This window comes from Uranotaenia lowii, chromosome 3, assembly GCF_029784155.1.
Source record: "Uranotaenia lowii strain MFRU-FL chromosome 3, ASM2978415v1, whole genome shotgun sequence".
Lineage (NCBI taxonomy): Eukaryota > Metazoa > Arthropoda > Insecta > Diptera > Culicidae > Uranotaenia > Uranotaenia lowii.
In genome coordinates, this window is record NC_073693.1 from 233182340 (window position 1) to 233203666 (window position 21327).

At 36.8% G+C, this 21327-nt stretch overlaps 1 protein-coding gene across 1 annotated transcript in view; it reads left to right on the forward strand.

The window, feature by feature from the left end:
- Positions 1-363: 363 nt before the first annotated feature.
- Positions 364-21327, forward strand: part of LOC129750893 (ATP-binding cassette sub-family G member 1-like) — a 141579-nt gene continuing 120615 nt past the window's right edge. The window contains exon 1 of the mRNA XM_055746043.1: positions 364-1087. The gene's annotated coding sequence lies outside the window, so the exon portion shown is untranslated. The remainder of the gene's footprint in view (positions 1088-21327) is intronic.

Here is a 21327-nt window from a genome sequence, read left to right on the forward strand (position 1 = left end):
TGATGATGATGATGACGATGACTCCGATGAATCTCTCTCTGTGCTGCTGCTGGGTACTTTTCCCTGTTTTCTGCAAAGAAGAGGGGTCATCAACACGAGCCGCTAACCTACTGTTGGTTGAGCTGCTTTCTTACCCCAGCTAGCAGCAGCAGCACACGATATGATGTGAGCAATCAACCCTCTCTCTGTCTATCTCTCTTGCACCACCCATCCACCCACCCACGAGCCGATCTGAACCAACAAACAAGCTAGCCAGCCACACGATTCGGTCGGGGGGTTTGGAAAACCATGACGACGTCGTTGATGACTGTTCAGTACACTTGCACCGAGCAACCGGAACAGAATCAGCTGTTCCACAATCCGTTCCAAGTCCTACAATACGCGACGCGTTTTTATTTTCCCATTTATTATTACGATAGCTGAATCTCTTTCGGTCCTGTTTTTTTAAACGGTTCTTCGATTTTTTTTCGTAAGAGTTCTTCAGAGGTTTGTTTTTTTCGGAAAGATAGGTGATGTTGCTGATCCATTAACATTTCCGTGTGATGTATTCGTACTGTCCTAGTGTGGTGACCCATTAAGCTGGATTAGAACGAGGGGTTTTGTGTAAGGAGAGGAAACATCCTTGACTAGTGATTGGTGACCGCTTTGTGTGGTGTTAGCTAATCTGTTGCGTTAACAGAGAAAATCGAAACCAGGAAACCCACTAAGGGGTACAAACATTATAGCGACAGGAATATATGGGTCGTCGAATCGTTACGTTACGTGTGAGCGTTTTACCTTTGACGTTACCGTGAATGGTTGAATATAGCCACCTAGGTAGGTACTTTCGTATCGAACCGTAAGGACACAATCGATTGTGCATGATTAGGTAGCTCGGACGCGTTCGGTTGTTCGGTCGTTAGTTGAGCCCTGTAGAGTGTGTTTTGGTGCAGATCGGGGTTAGGAAGTGAACAAAGAAAAATATCCGTTTGAGTCCGGCGCGTGTGTGCTGAAAGTCGTCGTGCTTCTCTGCAGCCTCAGATTCTGTCTGCTTAAAGATTCATGAGTCATCTGGCCATCGTCTACAGCTGTGTCGTCGATCATCTTGGTAAGATTTTTTTTATTGATATCTTGTGGTAGAAATAAGTTAACAGTCAAAAGACTTACAGACTTGTATGAGTTTTAAAGAGTGTATTAATACGAATTTAGATAATCAATTGAGGAAGAAAAAAGATATTTGATCCCTGGGATGAGTTGATTCCTCAGCTACGTAATTGGTGTTACTTACAGTGTATTAAACCAAATTTGACATGTCACAAAATTTCTAAAGATTTTTGAAATATGGATACTGAAATTTATTTCATTTAATTTCCAAAAAAGGTGTCATTTTTGTACATTTAAAGACTCAGAAAGAAATTTTTGTAGGACTCGAAAGTCTATGAAAATGATTTTTCAAATTATCAAAAATTGTCTTAATTGACTATTGAGAAGAAACGCTATACTTTTTTTATTATGCAGATTATTTTGATTATCTAATTTCTCATTGACTCAACTGTTCAAAATAAAGAAATTTGAAACACACAGAAAAAATTAAATTAATCGAAGTTCAGGAAAATATTGTCATTACCTGCCTAGATTCATTAGCTATATTCAGACCCTCACTTCCATCTGTACCGTTGAGCCGTCAACACGTACGCCGGAGCATCGTATCGTTGCTGTGTACCTGCAGGAACATTTTACATTATTTATTTTTTCTTTACCTGTATTTCAATCAGCACTTTTCAGTGCTAAAATTATTTTCATTTTCTTTTATTCATATTTTCTCTTTTCTTTCCAGCATGGGGAAGTCATCGGCCGGGTCAAGGGCCGGAAGAAAACGGATTGCTGAACCTAATCCAGGGCCATCTGCCAAAAAAGTTGAAATTTCCAATTCATTCGATGTCCTTCATAACATCGGTGATGAGGAAATATTCATATTTAATTCTGATAAGAGTACTAAGAAACCTTCTTCTTCTTCTTATACTCTTAAAAACGAAAAGATTCCACCAATAACGGTCACGATTCCTGACTTCAATGCCTTTCGAAAAGAAATCGTCACTTCCGTCAAGGATGTGAAGATTTCTTTTCAGATCGGTCGAAGGGGAACTGCTCGTATATTGGCGGAATCTTTTAATGATTTTCAAAAAATTTTAAATTATTTGAATAATAAAAAACACCAATTTTTTACGTACGACACTAGAGGTGATCGTCCTTTTAAAGTTGTACTTCGTGGTCTCACCGGCGATCAGACACCGGATGAGATCACAAATGAATTAAATTCTTTGTTAGGTTTTTCTCCGATTCAAGTAATTCAAATGAGGAAAAGAACCAACACGAATAATACCAGTAGTGTTGGTTTTGCTCCTGAACTTTATTTGATCCATTTTAAAAAGGATCAGGTTAATAATTTGAAAATTTTGGAAAAGGCTCGTCTTATGTTTCATTGTCGAGTAAAATTTGAACCTTTTCGTAAATCCCATACCAATTTTTTACAAAATATTACGCAATGTCGTCGTTGTCAAGCTTTTTGTCATGGCACTAAAAATTGTAGAATGAATGCCAGATGCATGTTTTGCGGCTCATTCGATCATGAAAAATCTAAATGCCTTTTTGGTGGTGATAAGCCAAAAACAGAATTTTTTAAGTGTGCGAATTGCGCAGGTAATCATTCCTCGAATTCTCTAGATTGTCCCGTTAGGGCAAAAATTGTTGCTTTTAGGAAAAAACCCCAAAGTTTCCAGAAAAGTTTCTTCTCCTCCTTCCTCTTTTTCGTCTAAACACGTCAGACCGGCAAACAACCTGCCTGTTCGCAGTCAGCCTCGGCCTACATTGGAATCACGGCTGGGTAATACCCGAAGTGATTTTAATGTAACCTGGGCTGATTCTGCGCCACAGACTCGTTGTTTATCGTTCTCAGAGGTGGTTGAAAATGGGTTGCCCTCTTCAGGTTTAACTAATAAAAATGGGAAAAAACCAAGTCTCAACGTTCATGCGAAGGCTTGGGAAAATCCCCGAAATTCAAATACTTTTTCTTCTCCTTCCTCTTCTGATTCTAACAATTTTGTTGATTTGGGTGAGATTACTGAGGAAAAATTAAAATTTTTGCATCAAAATTTAATGGAAATGATGCAACTTATGTTGAAAGCAAATTCAATGTTTGAAGCTTTCCAAACTTCTTTTAATTATGCTAACAAAATTATTATGACTTTACGATTCCCTCATGGATCCAAATAGATGTTTAAATATTATGAATTGGAACGCTAGATCTTTGCTAGCTAACCAAGACGAGTTCTTTTTATTTTTGAAAACTCAAAACATACATATTGCTGCCATCACTGAATCTTTTTTTAAAGCCAGACAATAACTTGAAAAGCAATGCTTTCTTTAAAATTTTACGAAATGATCGACTTGATCGACAAGGTGGGGGTGTAGCTATTGTAATCAATAGTCGTCTCAAATTTAGACTTCTTCCTTCTTTCAATACAAAAGTCTTAGAAACAATTGGAATTGAATTAGAAACTTCTATGGGGAAAATTATAATTGTTGCCGCATATTTGCCTTTTCAATGTAGCGGTGAACAGAAAAATTTTTTGAAGGGAGATTTACAAAAACTCACCAGAAATAAATCTAAATTTTTTATTATTGGTGACTTTAATGCAAAACACTGATCTTGGAATAATATTTCATCAAATTCAAATGGGAATATTGTGTTTAATGACTGCTCTGCAGGTTATTATACTGTTGAATATCCTAATGGGCATACTTGATTTTCTTCAATTAGAAATCCCTCCACAATTGATTTGGTTCTAACGGATTTAGGCGAGCATTGTAGTCAATTAGTTACTCATGCGGACCTCGATTCAGACCACCTTCCAGTAACATTTTCTTTATCCCAAAGTCCCATTGAAAACCCTTTAAAATCAACTTTTAATTTTCAAAAGGCTAACTGGGAGCGATATATGAATTTTATTGAACGTAATTTAGATGTAAACGTTCCATTGAATTCAATAGAAGATATTGATTTGGCTGTAGAAAATTTGACAACTTCAATAGTCAATGCTAGAGCCGCTTCAATACCTAAAGTTAAACATAAATTTAATCAACCTTTAATTGATGATGATCTTCAGTTTTTGATACGACTGAAAAACATTCGTCGACGCCAATTTCAACGAACTAGGGATCCTTATTTGAAATTAATTTATTGCGACCTTCAAAAAGAGATCAAACGTCGTTTAAATTTCATTCGTAATGAAAATTTTGCTAAAGCAGTAGAGGACATAAAACCCTACTCAAAGCCATTTTGGAAATTAACTAAAATTCTAAAAAAGCCCCAGAAGCCAATTCCTACTTTGAAAGATGGGGATGAACTTCTTTTAACTAATTCAGAAAAAGCTAAAAAATTAGCCCAATAATTTGAGTCTGCTCATGATTTTAATTTAAACGTTGTAAGTCCAATTGATGCTCAAATTTCCCTAGAATTTGATGATATTCTTTCTAAGCAAATTGTGTTTGAAAGTTCTTGTGAGACAAATATTGATGAACTTAAATTGATTTTCAAAAAATTTAAAAATATGAAAGCCCCGGGGGAAGATGGGATTTTCTATATTCTTATTAAAAAGTTGCCTGAAAGCACTTTAAATTTTTTAGTTAAAATCTTGAATAAATGTTTTCACTTGGCTTATTTTCCCAATAAATGGAAAAATGCCAAAGTAACTCCAATTTTGAAACCTGGAAAAAGTGCTTCAGAGCCTTCAAGTTATCGACCAATTAGTTTGCTTCCTTCTTTAAGTAAACTATTTGAGAGAGTTATTTTGAATAGAATGATGATTCACATTAATCAGAATTCTATTTTCCCTGATGAACAATTTGGTTTTCGTCATGGACATTCTACTACACATCAACTTTTGAGTGTAACTAATATGATTAACGCTAGCAAATCTGAGGGTTATTCAACTGGTGTTGCTCTTCTTGATATTGAAAAAGCTTTTGACAGTGTTTGGCACAAAGGTTTAGTAGCTAAATTAGCTCGATTTGATTTTCCTGTATATCTCACCAAAATTATTCAAAATTATTTGACTAGCCGAACTTCGCAAGTAAGCTATCAAAATTCATGCTCTGAAAGGATACCCATTAGAGCTGGTGTCCCTCAGGGTAGTATACTTGGGCCTATTTTATACAATATTTTTACTTCTGATCTTCCTGATGTCCCAGAAGGAAAAGGTAGAAGATTATTTGCTGACGATACTTTGCTTTCAGCCAAAGGTCGAAATTTACGGGTGGTACGCAGTAGATTGCAACAAAATTTAAATTCCTTTTTGAATTACTTGAAAATGTGGAAAATTTCTCCTAACGCTTCCAAAACTCAACTTATTTTATTTCCCCATAAGCCAAGAGCAAATTTTTTAAAACCTAATGAAAATCATTCCATAACTTTTAATGGGGTTTCTTTAGAATGGTCTGATCACGTGAAGTACTTGGGACTCACACTTGATCGGAATCTTTCTTTTAAGAATCACATTGAAGATATTCAATCTAAATGTATTAAATACACTAAATCTCTTTATTCTCTCATCAACAGGAAATCCAAGTTGTGTCTGCGTAATAAGTTACTTATCTACAAACAAGTGTTTCGACCAGCGATAATGTATGCAGTTCCGATTTGGTCTAGCTGCTGCGCGACGAGGAAGAAAGCCATCCAGAGGATTCAGAACAAGGTTCTGAAAATGATTTTGCGGCTTCCACCTTGGCACAGCACCGAAGATCTTCATCGGATTGCAGGCATTGAATCTATCGAAGAGATGGCCAACAAAATCATCTCCAACTTCAAATCGATGCAGTCTTCCATCGCAGAGATTCGCTCTCTCTACAATTAGTTTAATTTTAGGATAGCTTTAGTTTTTAGTTTAAAATATTTTTTTTTTCACTACAGGATGTTCTCCTTTATAAAAATGCTTGATTGTGCTCAGCAAATTTAAGTCGAATAAATAAATTTTAGTGATTATTAAACTATAGGGCTCTGAAAGTTCATTATTGAACTGAACACCTAATTTAATGTATTAATGTAATATAAATGTAATGATGAATTGGATATAATTAAAAAAAAAAAAAAAAAAAAAAAAAAAAAAAAAAAAAAAAAAAAAAAAAAGCTAGATTCAGACACTCTCGGTAATCCAAAGTTTTCGGTAGTCGGATGCACCACTCTGTCGTGGTTTTACGAATCTCAATTCAAAAATTCACTTAGACACTCACAAGAATAAATCAATGACTGACTTTGTTTTGTTTGTATTGTCTAGTGTTTTCAAAATAACAAATGTTTTGATATAAATTCAATTTATTTTATATATCTTCAGTGATGCCGTATACAACCATTTTTTTTAATTTGCTTTATCCCTTGCGTATCCTTCATCTCATCTCTACATTCCTTCTCACTTCTATTTTCAATTGAAACTTTTTACCTAACGACTTTTGTTGTTTTTTAAGATTTTGTTAACCAATCATCCATCATCTTTACTGTACATTCCATTCCAAGCTAAACCTGTTATTTATTTTTCCAATTTATACAATTCATTCTTAACACAGGCTTTTCAAATCTATAAAATTTTATCTGTTTTCTGCGTATCCTTTATTTCATCTCTTCGAAATCTGCGCTTCCTAAGCCAATCCGTCTTTTCTCACCGGATGGCCAAACCAAAACAATCAGCAGGGGCCGTCTTAAAAATCTGCGCTTCTAAAGCCAATCCGTATTTTCCACCGGAAGGCCAAATCGAAACAATCAGCAGCAGCAGCCTTAAATATCTGCGGTTCTAAGGCCAATCCGTCTTATTCCATCGGAAGGAAAGATCGGAACAATCAGCAGCAGCAGCATTAAAAATCTGCGCTTTTAAAGCGATTCCGTTTTTTTCCAACGGAAGGCCAAATCGAAACAACCAGCAGCAGCAGCCTTCAAATCTGCGCTTCTTAAGCCAATCCGTCTTTTTCCACCGAAAGGCCAAATTGAAACAATCAGAAGTAGCCATAAAAATCTGCGCTTTTAAAGCCAATCCGCCTTTTTGTACCGGAAAGCCAAATCGAAATAATCAGCAGCAGCAGCCTTAAAAATCTGCGCTTTTTAAGAAAATCCGTCTTTTTCCAACGGAAGGCCAAGTGAAAACTATCATCAGGGGCAGACTTAAAAATCTGCGCTTCTAAGGCCAATCCGTCTTTTTCAACCGGAAGGCCAAATCGAAACAATCAGCAGGGGCCGCCTTAAAAATCTGCGCTTCTAAAGCCAATCCGTCTTTTTCCAGCGAAAGGCCAAAAAAAAGGCCAAATCGAAACAATCCACAGCAGCATCCTTCAAATCTGCGCATCTAAAACCAATCCGTCTTTTTCCACCGCAAGGCCAAACCGAAACAATCAACAGCAGCAGCTTGAAAAATATGTGCTTCTAAAGCCAATCCGTCTTTTTCCCCCGAAAGGCCAAATCGAAATAATCAGCAGCAACAGCCTGCGCTTCTAAAGCCAATCCGTATTTTTCTAACGGAAGGCCAAGTCAAAACAATCATCAGGGGCAGACTTAAAAATCTGCGCTTCTAAAGCCAATCAGTCCTTTTCCACCTGAAAGCCAAATCAAAACAATCAGCAGCAGCCTTATAAATCTGCTCTTCCTAACCAATTCCGTCTTTTTCCACCGGAAGGCCAAATCGAAACAATCAGCAGCCTTAAAAATCTGTGCTTCTAAAGCCAAACCGACTGATTCCGAAGTATATCAAGTATTGTGTAGTCTAAAATTGATATTAATTTTTATTTGTAAGACATGGGTAATCATGAGGATCAACAGGTGTTTCAAATTAGCATATAATTGAGTATTATAGTGGTCCAAAAACAGGGTTATAATCCGCAATCAAAACTTTGGGGGCTGAAATCGTTCTCGGGCCTGCTAAAAGGCCCTAAGCTAATTTCTTATCTTTTGGTCAACTTTAAAGAGTCCATCAAGCGGGAAGAATTGTTAAATACACAAAAATGCACGAGCTCCTAAAAAAATCCCAGTCGGTAGGTATTCCTTTCCCATGGAGTGGAAAATTTTGAAAATAGAAGAAGAATTTCTATAAGCGTAATCATTTTTCCAATATACGCTTTAGAAAACTAGGATTTCTACTGGCAGTCTAATTTTTTGACTTTTCTTTTAATATTGATTTAACCATTATGTTATGTTAAACGTTAAAAATCCCTATTTTTTCGCTGAAAAATTCACATAGTTTAATGATAACATACAGTTTTGGTTCTATGAAAAACTTGATCGTTAAGGAAACCATTGTACATTTTTTTAAATGGCATTATTACATGGACTTAATAACTTAATGACTTTTTCAGTTGTAAATATTGAACATATTTGTCAATTTGTTGACGTTTCTCCCAAAACCGCTTTAGATGGTTTTGTAAAAAGTTATTGATAATCCAGCTTTAGATTTGACAAACAAAAATAACTTTTTAATAAGAATTGGATAAGACTGCATTGAAGAATAGCATTCGAGAGAATTGTAATTTTTTGGTGCATAGATTTTAAGAACTGATTTTGAATGTTTTTGGCATCATGAAATCGAATTTTACTTCGTCAGATTTTTCTTTCTTCTCTTGTTCTGATACTATGGCTCAGGAAAATTTTAATATTTACCATTTTTAACTGAAATCAGTTATTGATTGCTGATTAACTGTTAAACCAACATAAACACAAAAACTGATTTTAAATTTTTATTTTTGGCTTCTTACGGTCTTGGATCTCAATCAAACAACTAATTATTTGAAATAACCGACGTTTCGACCATTTTTTGTGGTCTTTTTCAAAGGAAGTGGAAGTTTGTTTGAGTATAATTAATTTTGAGCATTGTTAGTGGACTATACTGAAATGTGTAATAAACTCACTTATCTGTCTGCTGTTATTGTCAATATCGTTTTTTAAGTCGTTGGGAAAAAACAATTTTGACAATAACAGCAAAGAGATAATTGAGTTTATACATTTTAGTATAGTCCACTATCAATGCTCAAAATTTATTATACTCAAATAAATTTCCAGTTACCTTGAGAAAGATCACACAAAATGGTCGAAACGTCGGGTATTTCAAATAATAAGTTGTTTGATTGAGATCCAAGACCGTAAAAAGCCAAAAATTAAAATTAAAAAAAGCACATTTTCCCGGAAGAAAATATAAACCTAACAAAAAATGATTTTGAATCTATTTTCATAACCCTGCAATTCTTTAATTTTTAGATAACACAAGGTAACAAAATTTACATTTTTCCGAGATGGAAAGAAGTTAAGAACTGATTAAGACTATATAGAGGGCGCTGATTCCAAATATGCAATTGGTTTTTTTTTTCTAGCAGCTTTTGTTTTCGAAATAACTTTGGAAAATGGGTAAAAATTCATTCAATCAATTTGTACACTTTTTTGGCAAAACTGTATAAGATAAAGAGATTTCTGAAATAAAGGATTGAATTTAATGATCAACTTTTCCGAAAATAGAAGTTTTTTTTAGCAAAGATGTTTTTTTTTTGTTCTAAGAAATTTTAACCCAAATTGAACCTTCGATATTTTTTAAGCAAAAAGTCCAATCGTGTTCCAGTCTTCAACAAAATTGTTAAAGGATTTGATATCTTTAATATCAAATACTCGCAAATCGTCTGCAACGGTGTCAGAAATAGTTGTTATGTTATCTATTTACAATTTCTAAAAATTGTATAATTCATTTTTTTTTTCAGAACTTTATTTCTCTGAATCTGTAATATGTATGCAAAACCTGAATCCTTGATGGAATAAAAGATAGTAAATAAATCCAAAATAAGTTATTGTTTTTTATTTAGTTTTATTGGTTGATCAGTTATCAATGATCAAATTTACTCAAAATCGATCAGTTTTAAAATTTTCACATTCCATAGCACTAAAACAAGTGCCAAAACCAGGAATTTAATGTAATTTAATTTAAAAAAAATAACAAATTTTTACATCACAAAAAAGCGGATTAAAGTTTTGATATTCAGCAAGGCCGGAACAAATTTTAAATCCTTCTTTTGTTTCTCGGAGTTGGAACATCGTGAAGAAGCGATAATAACAAAAAATAATGCGAAAAACAAATAAATTGGAATAAATAACACGAAAGCTCGTATGCAAGAAAATTGCATACTATACCATGGCACAAGACCTATAAATGAAGTATTTTTTTATCGAAAAATTCATTAAAATCAAGAATACAAAAGGTGAAAAACTCCCATCTTCCAACATTTGTTATTTGTTATTGAATTCTTTCGGATATTTGAAGTTTTTTTTCGAAATTTACATAAAATACTGAAAGCTTTACTTATCCCCCCCTACGGGTTTTTGGAAAATTTCGAATGGGGGGGGGGGGGGGTGGTAAACAAAGGAGAAATTGGTATTTGTTCCAGTTTAATTTAGTTTATTTAATAACTTTGCATAACATTGTCAATATTATTCTGGTTTCAAATTTCTTTGAAATATCGTCAAATTTCTTGAATCTCTTAGAATTGGAAAAAAACAAAAAAAAACTTATGTAACTTTTTCTCAGAAGTAAAAATTGCTCACAGCCATCTGGAATCTTTTTTCAATATCTTTGTAAAATTTACAGTAGGGGAAAGGTTTCCTAAATGGGCCTATCGGGTTAAATGACCCTACGGCTGTTTGGAGAAATGGCTGATTAGACAGCTTATCTGACCAATGCATTTTGAAGGTGATACGCTTAGAACATAAGGCAAGAAAGAATTTTATGAATTTACAAACTCAAAAAAATTTAAAAAATCATACAAGGATTTGATACATTTTGATGTAATATTTCGACTTTTAAAAATTATACGTAATGAAGCTTAAAACAAAAACTAGGATGGTTTTTGTATCTTACTCAAATGAACTTTAGAAATTAAACGTATTTCAGCTTTTATGGAGGTTTAATAATGATTATATAGTGGAATAATAGAGTGTTTTTGTATGCCCCCATCATGTTTGTAAAATGCCTCCATCCTAAAATAATAGGTTAAATAGAATAAATAAATGATTTTTACCATTGAACCTTCAAATCTAAGCTCTGAATAACATCTTAAGAGAGAATTGATGATCTAAAAACAGATTTGATAAAGTTTTTCTCATGGATGAACTGCCTTCATAGTATGGCAACCCTAGCTTTTGTTTTATTCCATAAAATTATAATATACATAGATTTCTTTAAAACTTCAGCTTTGTCGTACGAAAACTATTACTTTCTAGCAGTTTCAATGAAATTATACGGAAATATTGCCCAAAAAACAGAAATTTTGTTCAAAATATAAATAGGCGCACTTAGCCCGCACGGTTTGAGGTTCGGCAATTTAGACAACACTTATAATAAAATCATTTTCTTGGAAACAGAAGAAAATTTTAACATAAAAATTACTCCAATGTATAGAAAACAGATGCCTGCACACGTGTATATAGTTTTTGTACACATATTCGATGCGATATTTGATTAAATCAGTGTTCTGCTTAATAGGCGCATATAGCCCGCTCCTCCCCTACGACAAAACGTTCAACAGCAAATATTTCATTATTCTATTACGGAATTAAATTTAGATGAAGAATTAAAATTCTTCTAACTCATTGCACAATGATAAATGAATTTCAGAATTGATAAAATTATCACTTTAATTCCGAATCACTAATCAAAAGAATATAACAGGATAAAAACACCAGAGTTTTCAAACCGTTTTAAATTCAAAGCAATTATTATTAAATACTTATTTCAATATCAGGTTTTTAAAAAAAATGCTAAATTTGGTTGTGTTAACCTTCGCTGAAATGAAGAAGCTCAGGAAAAATAGATTTATTATTGAATTTTTTTTTTAAATTATCAGCCATCCAACAACAAGTGTAAAATTTTCAATTATAAAATGACAGAGATTCCTTAATGAGCTTAAACGTCAATATTTTTTTAACAAAATACGAATATAATTTTTTATGACAATTTTCTAGCACGGAAAGATATATAGTTTCTTCGCTAATTTTGATTTTTTTTCAATTACCTGTGAATTAAATAGTTCAATGACATAAAATTGCCGAAGGGACTGTGTGCAGCATCCCCCCCTCCCCTCTAACGCTTTCAAAATGAACGTTTTTTCACTTGATATAAAGTTCTATTTATTGGACGATTTTTGTAAATTTGAAAAATAAAACCCCGCCTGATAGAATCACTAAACGAGCAACAAGTTTGTATGGAAATTTAACACCATTTGTATTTATAAGCGAAACTGCAAAATCTCCCTTTCTTTTCTCTAACATTTATGTATGCACATTAGACTGCACCAAATGACCCGACTTTTGAAAAAGTTATACACTGCAGGCTAAAATTGATCCTAGGCCTAGTACTAGATCTCATGCCAAATTTGGGCCAGATCGGATCACGGGAAGGGGTCGCTCAACGAGCCTGAAGTTTGTATGGGATTTTGAGACTTTTTGCTCGGAAGAAACATGAAAACCCAGTTTTTCATCAATAAGTTTGGACGCTGTAATAATATGCAATGAATACCACCGTAAAAGGTTTAGCCCATTTTTGAAGCTTAATAACTTTTTTTATCTTAATTCTTATCGAAATGCAGTCTTCGGGTGAAATATTTTTCATATTTTAAGCTTTTAGAAAAAATGTTTTTGAAAGAAATCGGCTGGCGGGAACCAAAGCTATTGATAAAAAACTGTTTTATTGGCATCACAAATCGTCCAGTCATGTTGCTAAGCCCCTGTGGTTATGCAATTTTTTTTTATTGTCAAGCATTTTTCCGCCCTTATTTCTTTCCGAACTATCAAGTGAATATCATCCAAACTCAAATATTAGAAAAAAATTAAAAGTTGCAATCAAGTGCAACAACAATGGTTAAAATCGGTCATTATTTGACGAAACGGTATGCATTTCACATTGAGTGTCCTGGCCTCCTGGTCGGACATTTAGTCGCCTCAATAAAACAGTGATGAATGTCACCCTTAAAAAAGTTAGCTAATTTTTGAAGCTAAATTACTTTTTTATCTTAGCTTTAATTGAAATGCCAGCTTTTGATGAAATATTTGTCATAATTTAGGCTTCAAGAAAACCCGTTTTTGAAAGAAATCGGTCGAAGGAGACAAAAGTTATTGACGAAAAGCTGGATTTTCATGTTCCTCTCGAACAAAATGTCTCAAAATCCCATACAAACTTCAGGCTCGTTGAGCGACCCCTTCCCGTGGTCCGATCTGGCCCAAATTTGGCATGAGATCTTGTACTAGGCCCAGGATCAATTTTAGCCTGCAGCGTATAACATTTCACAGGTTTTAAATTTCCCATACAAATTTAGGGCAGTCTAATGCACATGCACCGATTGTTCTATCTTTCTTTTCTATCTTTCCCCTTCCGGTCACCCTTCAGAAAGCAGGAAGGGGTCTCGAATAATCATAGAAGAACTCCCCGAATTCATAGCCCCTTCCATGTCCATTTCGGTTCCATTTGCTCGACTTATTCCCGAGTTATGAAAAAAATTGTAAGGAAGCCACTCTCCCCACTACAAATAGGGAGGACCTCTCTCAAAACATCGGAGAAGCAATTCTCGTACCCAAATATCCTCCGCTTCAAATTTGAATTGTTATGCATGGAAGATGAGACGGGTATCAAGTCTTCAAGGGAACATGTCTCAAACCCAAATACCCACACTTCCAGCGAAAGGGAGGGGTCTCAAACCATTATAGGAAACTTCCTCGACTTCAAAAGCCTCCACCTGCCAAGTTTCACGCAACTTGATTCAATAGTATCCAATTCTATGGGTAAAAGACGGAAACCGTTCCAATAAAAAAAATATCAAAAAAGACTCATTTTAATTTAATCTTGAAATTCTGAAACTAAGCTCATAATTGTTATTTTTCTATTTTTACATTCAAATTTTTCGAAGTGAATTCCAAATTTGAACGCTTGACTTTGTTAAAATGATGGATAGGATGACAAACTGAAAATGGCATTGCAGTTTAGCATTTTCGATAGATTCATCCCTTAGTTCCGAGATTTGTAACAGATAGTTTTCAACACTGTCCGACTCACTGCCACTAAGGTTACGTTTCCGGTTTCGAATATATATGGCAAATTTAAGGCGGAGAGAGCCTGATGCTATCGTATTGACCAGACTGTCTCATGCTGAGCTGTGCGATTGTGACGTAAATATGATCAGCATTTGCTGCCGGTATCACTCTACTACCAGTGGCTATATTTCCCTTGATGATACGTTGTTGGTGCTGAAAATGGAGAAAAAAAAACACGCACCATATATTGACACACATTGATGCCGACGACGGAATGAAGCTGAATGGAAGCGAAACGAGTGGACACGAAAAAAAAAGTCCAATGATGATGTTTAACATTGACGATTTGGGAAGGCCAACCTAAGTATATCTTGGCTTGGGTGTTTCAATTTCGCTCTCACCATGATTGAAGTTCAAAGACAAAGTCCGACTTCAATGCTGGTTCTGTTTCGTTGAAGGTGGTTGTTTTGAATTCATAGAAGACTTCCCAACTTTTACCAACCAGAAATTGATGAATGAATCGAACTTAGTTTTATTTTATGAAGTTTCCGTTTTTAGTTCAATATTCTTCCGGTAATTTAAAAAAATTGATTACAGTTCTAGGTGAAAAAATAGCTAAACCAGGTTAATTACCCACCGGCCTATCGACTAGTGAACTTATCACTGCCTGATGCAGTTAATTCATTGAGCTTGAAAATGCAATCTAGTTTATGCGCAGGGCTGTGAAGGCAACTGCCAAGGAAGGACGATGTAATTTTCTTGAAAACGTTCACTCAAAATGTGTAAATGATTATTATCGTAATGAAACTGCACTAATAACTGCCAAAAATGCCATTTTCTGAATCTTGGGTTGGAAAGAAGATGAGTTGAGTCATACAAGTTGTAAGTTCCTTATCAAAACCAGTTAATTAGCCGATGTTTAGAAATTGTTACTTGTTCAGTTTTATCTTCTAACTGTCATAACATCCTGCATTTCTAATATTTTTGTTGATTGCTTTTCCTTCTACATATTCTTAGTTGAACCAGCGATTGTGTTGTTCTTTTTCCCATGCTGAAGATAAAAGTTTTGTTTGCTCAGCTTTATTTGTGCAACTTTGCTTGGATTTTCGCTCTTGGTGAGGAACAAAACAATTATTGAAACCTCGATCGCGATAAGTGTTCCAAGTTCTCTAAACATGCACACATAGCCATAAAGTTTCTGATCGAACTCATGACGACAAAAGACGCTTTTCTGTTAAATAAAACGAAACGCAAAAATTATTCATTATCGGGCAGCAGAATGTATTTTTGTTTTATTTTGTGTCTCAACTCAACTGTTTTATTTTGATGTTGCTGTTTGTTGTTGTTTGTTGTTTTTTTTGTTGAGCTGTCGGCAATGTTTTGGTTCCACCGATTGATGGGAACAGGTTTTTGTTTGGTAGTGGTGCTGCCTGGCTGCCCCAGAGAAGAGATGTTTTTCGTTGGGATTGTGAAATTCGCGAGAGAGAGCTTGCTGAATCCTCCATACACTATTTACTGAACAAACGCGAAAAAGATGGCCGGATTTTTGATTCGGTCTTCCGCCCACCACCGACATGGATCATAGACCTCACATTATGGGAGCATGTGGGGATTCCCACGGAATCCATGCGTAGCAGGGTGGCTATCCTCATAAAATTATCCTATTATTTTTGTTTGAGTTACAAAAACAATTTTCATTTTGTGCACAATAACACTGAAGAAATAATGGAAATGTCATGTTTCGCAAATCGGTAAAGCCTAGTCCACACTAGGCAACCTGAACTGCGATTTTTGTTATGAGACGAACTTTGTTGTCTGTTGTTGTTTTTGAAAACCTGAGACGGTCTCAGTGTCTCCCGAATAAAATGGGAGACGCTGAGACCGTCTCGAGACGAGCCGTCTCCTAGTGCGGACTAGGCCGAAGGCTTATTTCAAAACTGATTAATCGTACATTATTTGGAAGAATAATTTATGCAACAAATACAAGTAATTTGTTGTGAACAATTTATTCTATTTACATGGATTTCCTTCTCACGACATAACCTGAAGAACAATATTCCCCGATTCACTCTGTCCATGGCAACCGTTCTACAATTTCTCGGGCATCCCACATTCGCCAGATCACGCTTCACTTGGTTTAACCATCTCGCTCGTTGCGTGACGAGCAACGTCACGTTCCTACCGGATTTGCAACGAACACCTGTTTTGCAGGGCAGTCGTCTGGCATTCTTGCAACATGTCCTGCCCAACGTAAACGGCCAACCTTCGCCACCTGCTATATACAAAGTTCGCCGTAGAGTCGCACGAACTCGTGATTCTCCCATAGCCTCGATACTTTGTTCTCCAACACGCCGCCATTGATGGTTCTTAACACTGGTCGCTCGAATACTCCGAGTGTATGCAGGTCCTCCATGAGCAATATACATATCTCGTGCCCGAAGAGAACAACCGATCTAATGCACGCCATGTACAGTTTACCCTTCGTGCGAGGGCTAAGCCTTTTAGACCAAAGTTGCTTGTAGAGTTCATAGTGATCACGACTTCCGATGATCATTCGCCGCCGGATCTCAAGGCTGGTGTCATTGTCTGCGGTTACCAGCGAGCCGAGAAAGACAAAGTCTTCGACTATTTCCAGCTCGTGTCGTGACCTTGTTATTTCTAGACAAGCGGGCTCGGTCAGTCTCAGACTCGCAGACCAGCCTAAACTTTGTCTTGGACATATTAATCATCACAGTTCTGTTTGAACAAGTTGATAAAAAAAACTTGCATAAACATCCAACCCATGTTGCACAGAGAAAACTGCTCATCCAGGATTGAGACTCTCTATGTATTGTAGAGTATACATAGAGAGTATTTCCCGTACCGTGATTACCCGTATCCCTACAATATCCACTGCGAAGAAGTTCATTTCTCATCCGTCCAGCTTCATTCGTAGATCACGGCACAACTGATATAACCCGCCGATAGAGCTATTCTACCAGTCACGCGACTTATCCCCGAGATCCACTACGGAGAAGATGACGCCATATCTTTGGAGATTAACTTGTAGGATTGAACGCATCCTACTCGAAAGTCCCCTGAACGTGGGACTTGCGACGTGTGACACGCACGATCCCGACAGCGTAACGACGACTCTGACGATGTATCCTTCTCTGGACTACCTTCTTGCCAGCCGTGTCCAGGGGTTATATCGGGCGATATGCTGATGGGTCACATAGTGGCTTTCCGGGTTTTGGCGGGAGCACCAATCACTGCCGCTTCCACATATCTGAGAAGAGCCTCTCATTCACGTATTTATTGTTGCAGAGATGACCGAAACATTTAAGGGTTTTCACTGCCACGTTCGGGATGTCATCCAGTCCCGCAGCTTTATTCAATTGGAGGGACTTAGCAATGTTCCGCAGATCCTCTAGCGAGATCTGCTCCTCCTCATTCGTATCCAAGTTATATGGGACCCACGGCTACCTGATTTCTTCGTGCTGTGGGAACAGGTGATGGATGATACAGCGTCCTGGCAGAGTTGCCTAAAATGTGCCTTTTTGCTCGTCTGATTGACTTGAACTGCCTGCCCCTGAATCGCAGTAAATGCTCGGTCGTATCATTTTCTCGTAAGCGACACCTTCTTTATGCGGAGTATGCTCTCGGAGACGAAATCGCGAGTGGACCACATCAAAGATCTGGGCTTTATTCTCGATCAACGGCTGGAGTTTAAAACTCACACAAACTACATCGTCGACAAAGCATCCAGAAACCTTGGATTCTTTTTTCGCATGGCCAAAGACTTCAAAGACGTGTATTGCCTGAACTGCTGTATAGGTCGTTCCATCCTCGAGTATGCTTCAGCTGTTTGGTGCCCTTTCTACCAGAATGGGACTGAACGAATCGAGGCTATCCGGCGTCGCTTCATGCGGTATCTGCGTCATCTTAACTGGCAAGACTCTTTCCGTTCACCAAGCTATGAGAATCGCTGCCGCCTCAAGCCTGCAGAAACGCTACGCGCGCTCTAGTTGTTGCTGATCTCTTGACGTCCAGAGTTGACTGTCCCGTTTTGCTGGAGGCCATTCCTCTCAGCGTGCGTCCCCGAGGATTGAGAAACCAGCTTATGCAGCTCTATGTTCCTTCTCGTCTTAACAACTATGGAGCGAACAGAGCCTTTAGCGGCATATTGAAAACATTCAATCGCTTGTCTGAGCATTTCCACTTCGATGTTTCGAGGAACGTGTTCCGAAGAAATTTTTTTAACTGTTTCAAGAACTGTATAGACTAGGCTTGCCAGATACTTTCAGAAAAAAAGCGGGACATTTCACGAAGAAAAAGCGGGACATAGCCGAAAAAAGCGGGACATTTAAGAAAATCTTAAAAAAACAGCTTAATTGTGTAGCCAAACTTAAAATTTTATCATCAGTTAAGTTGTTCATAGAAAGTACACTTTAGTTTCATAGGTGGCCTAAAGATTCTCATAAATAAATCATTCAGTGTTACTTGGGAAAGATGTATGTATTTAAAAGATTTTATGTTCATCACATAATTCAAAATGAGACTAAAGTTTATTTTTTTTTCATTGTTAGTCAGTTAACTTTGTAAATTTTTACCAAGAAAAAAAAGCGGGACATTTTGAGGAAAAAGCGGGACAGCGGGATATTCAACAAAAAAGCGGGACATGTCCTGCTTTTGCGGGACGGATGGCAACCCTAGTATAGACCTGTGTTACTTTTTATCTTGTATTGTAATTACTATTAAGTTATTATAAGGATCTACATATGGTCCATTGATTTTATTCTAATAAACAACCGGGAGTTTCGCAAACGCTACCTGTGTTCCAGATGAGGGAGAACCTTCCGCATCCTGATCGGGATCTGGTCCGCTTCGATCTTACGCAGGTCCTTCAGAGCGTTTTTCACCTCGCTTTCTGTGGCAATCCTTCCAAGATTTCCACAGTCTTCACCGAGCATCTCTTGCAAAAAACGCTTTACTATGCGCCCTTGTTGATTGAGCCGCGTCTGAGCTCAAGGATCATCATACTCTCCTAGGCCCACTAGATTCCTTCAGATGCCTTTTCCTCTAGCGTCTCCCTCTTATCCCTGACCCGGTTGGATTTGGGTTTGGACTTGAGTTTTCGTAGGCTTTTTTTTTTCATTTTCGCTCAACTGTCTGCAATCCAGTTGGCGCTTTAGGAACTTGGCATCCCTCCCTATTTTCACCCGGATTCTGCCGGACCTTACGATCCTGGGCTCTTTTCTTCAGGGCTTCAGGTGTCGTCTCCTCTGGAGACTCTTTTTTTTCTCTTGCCGTTTCCGGCAAAATTCGCTTCGCTATCGATCTGCACGAAGACGCTACACGTCTTCGGTGAGACAGGAGGTTCTTCACCGCTCGGTTCGCCGTGACTAAAAGTGACATCACGTTGGCGAGTTTTTCGCGGACCTCTTTGCGGATGTTAGACTGGCTCGCCATGCCTTGCAATGCAATCCGTTAAAAAGATTTACCACCTGGGTGATCAACTAATAAAATTTTCCGGATTTGCTTTGGTCCCCCTTTTTTGTATGAGAAGAACCACTGCGACCAACTTTTTGTGATATATTGTGGAACTATTTGGTCCCCCTTAGGTGATTATTGAAATCCTAAAGTCGATTTTTGGCCAAAAAAACCGAAACTTGGAGACACCCAAATCAAGTCCGATTGAGCTGGAATTTTGCACAGGTCACCCAAGCAACCAGAATCTCCTAGAAGTATGAAGATAATGCTAGTCAGTCTAAAATTTGAAATCTAAAATAGACTTTGAGGTTCATTAGAGTGGCTGAAGAGAATGCTATTGAGCCTGTCGAAGAACAGGTTAACAGATTGTTTTTTTTTATTTATTCATTCAGTTTGCAGCTAAGAAGTTTTTCAACTGTTGAAGCCAGCACACTGGTGAAACATTTTGTGTGCAAGTATTACTAACTAACTGTTTTTTTGTATATAATCCAACTATTTAGCTCTTCAGTTATTATAATTCATATGGTACACAGCATCAGAGTTTATGAGTATATAGAAAGGGAATCAAAAAAAAGAACAGAAAATATTTTGAATTAACAATTGTTATCTGGAAAATCATGAACGTCACTAATTTTTAATGCATTTGAGTTTTCATCTTTTTTTTATGAAGACAGAACCATTCGTGAACCAAACAAACTTATAATTGTTTTTATTCCTGAATTTCCTCGCTATTCCCAGCAGCCGTTGATTCAAGCTCGTCAATCGGTGGGTAAAATAGATTCAATGGTCGATGTTCTGTCCTATATCGATGCAGCTGCACAACAGATTAATAAGTGGCTCTTTATGGAATATTGTTTCATTTGTGTTTAGCTCATAGTTCAACTCCTCAATATGCTGTTGAGCTTTATCTTGGTCATTCTTCAGTTCGGTTATTTCTCATTTCATTGAGGAAACCATCGATTTCTGATCATCAAGTGAAATTTTAACGTGCTCGAACTCATCCGAAATTAATTGTTGAGAGGACTTCACTTCTTCAATTTTATGCTGTAGCTTTTCAATTGACTTCTCAATATTTTGCGCGATGTTATCAATCCGTAAATTAGTTGATTAGCTGGCATTCATGATATCCTCTTTTATCATGCGATGCAATTCCAGAAGAGTAATCTCTGAACCACCCTGAGCTGCATCCAGCTCATGATGATCATCATGTCTTTTTGCTTGTCCGGCGAGAGCGTATTATCAGTGGAATTGTTTGTTTACAGCTTGTTTTTGTTGCGTTTTGTCATCCCGTAACGGAGAGATGCGATCCCGAAATAATGGCCAAAAACAATGGGAAGGAAATTCACCAATTATTCACAACAGAAAAAGGCTTCGAAACCAACGAATTTCAGTCCAATTGGTTGTATTTCAATCGTTCGGGGTAAGTCGGAAGTTTCTTTAAAGCCTTGCACAAATTTGAGCGACAAATGCGAGATAAAACACTTCGATTTACGATAGCGAAAGCCGCACGTAAAGAAAACGGTAGCGGTACGAGATTGCATTTATCAAGATATTGTTCTGATGAACAGATGGCAGATTGTTAGATTGCCAGTCTATCTAGGTTTATTTCATTGATTTTAATATTGAATATTATTAAGGCCAAATCAAATCAATCAACCATTAGCAGCCTCAAAAATCTGCACTTCTAAAGCAGCACAGCAGCAGCCTTAAAAATCTGTGCTTCCTAAGCCAATTCGTCTTTTTCACCGCAAGACCAAATCACAACAAACAAACAGCAGCAACAA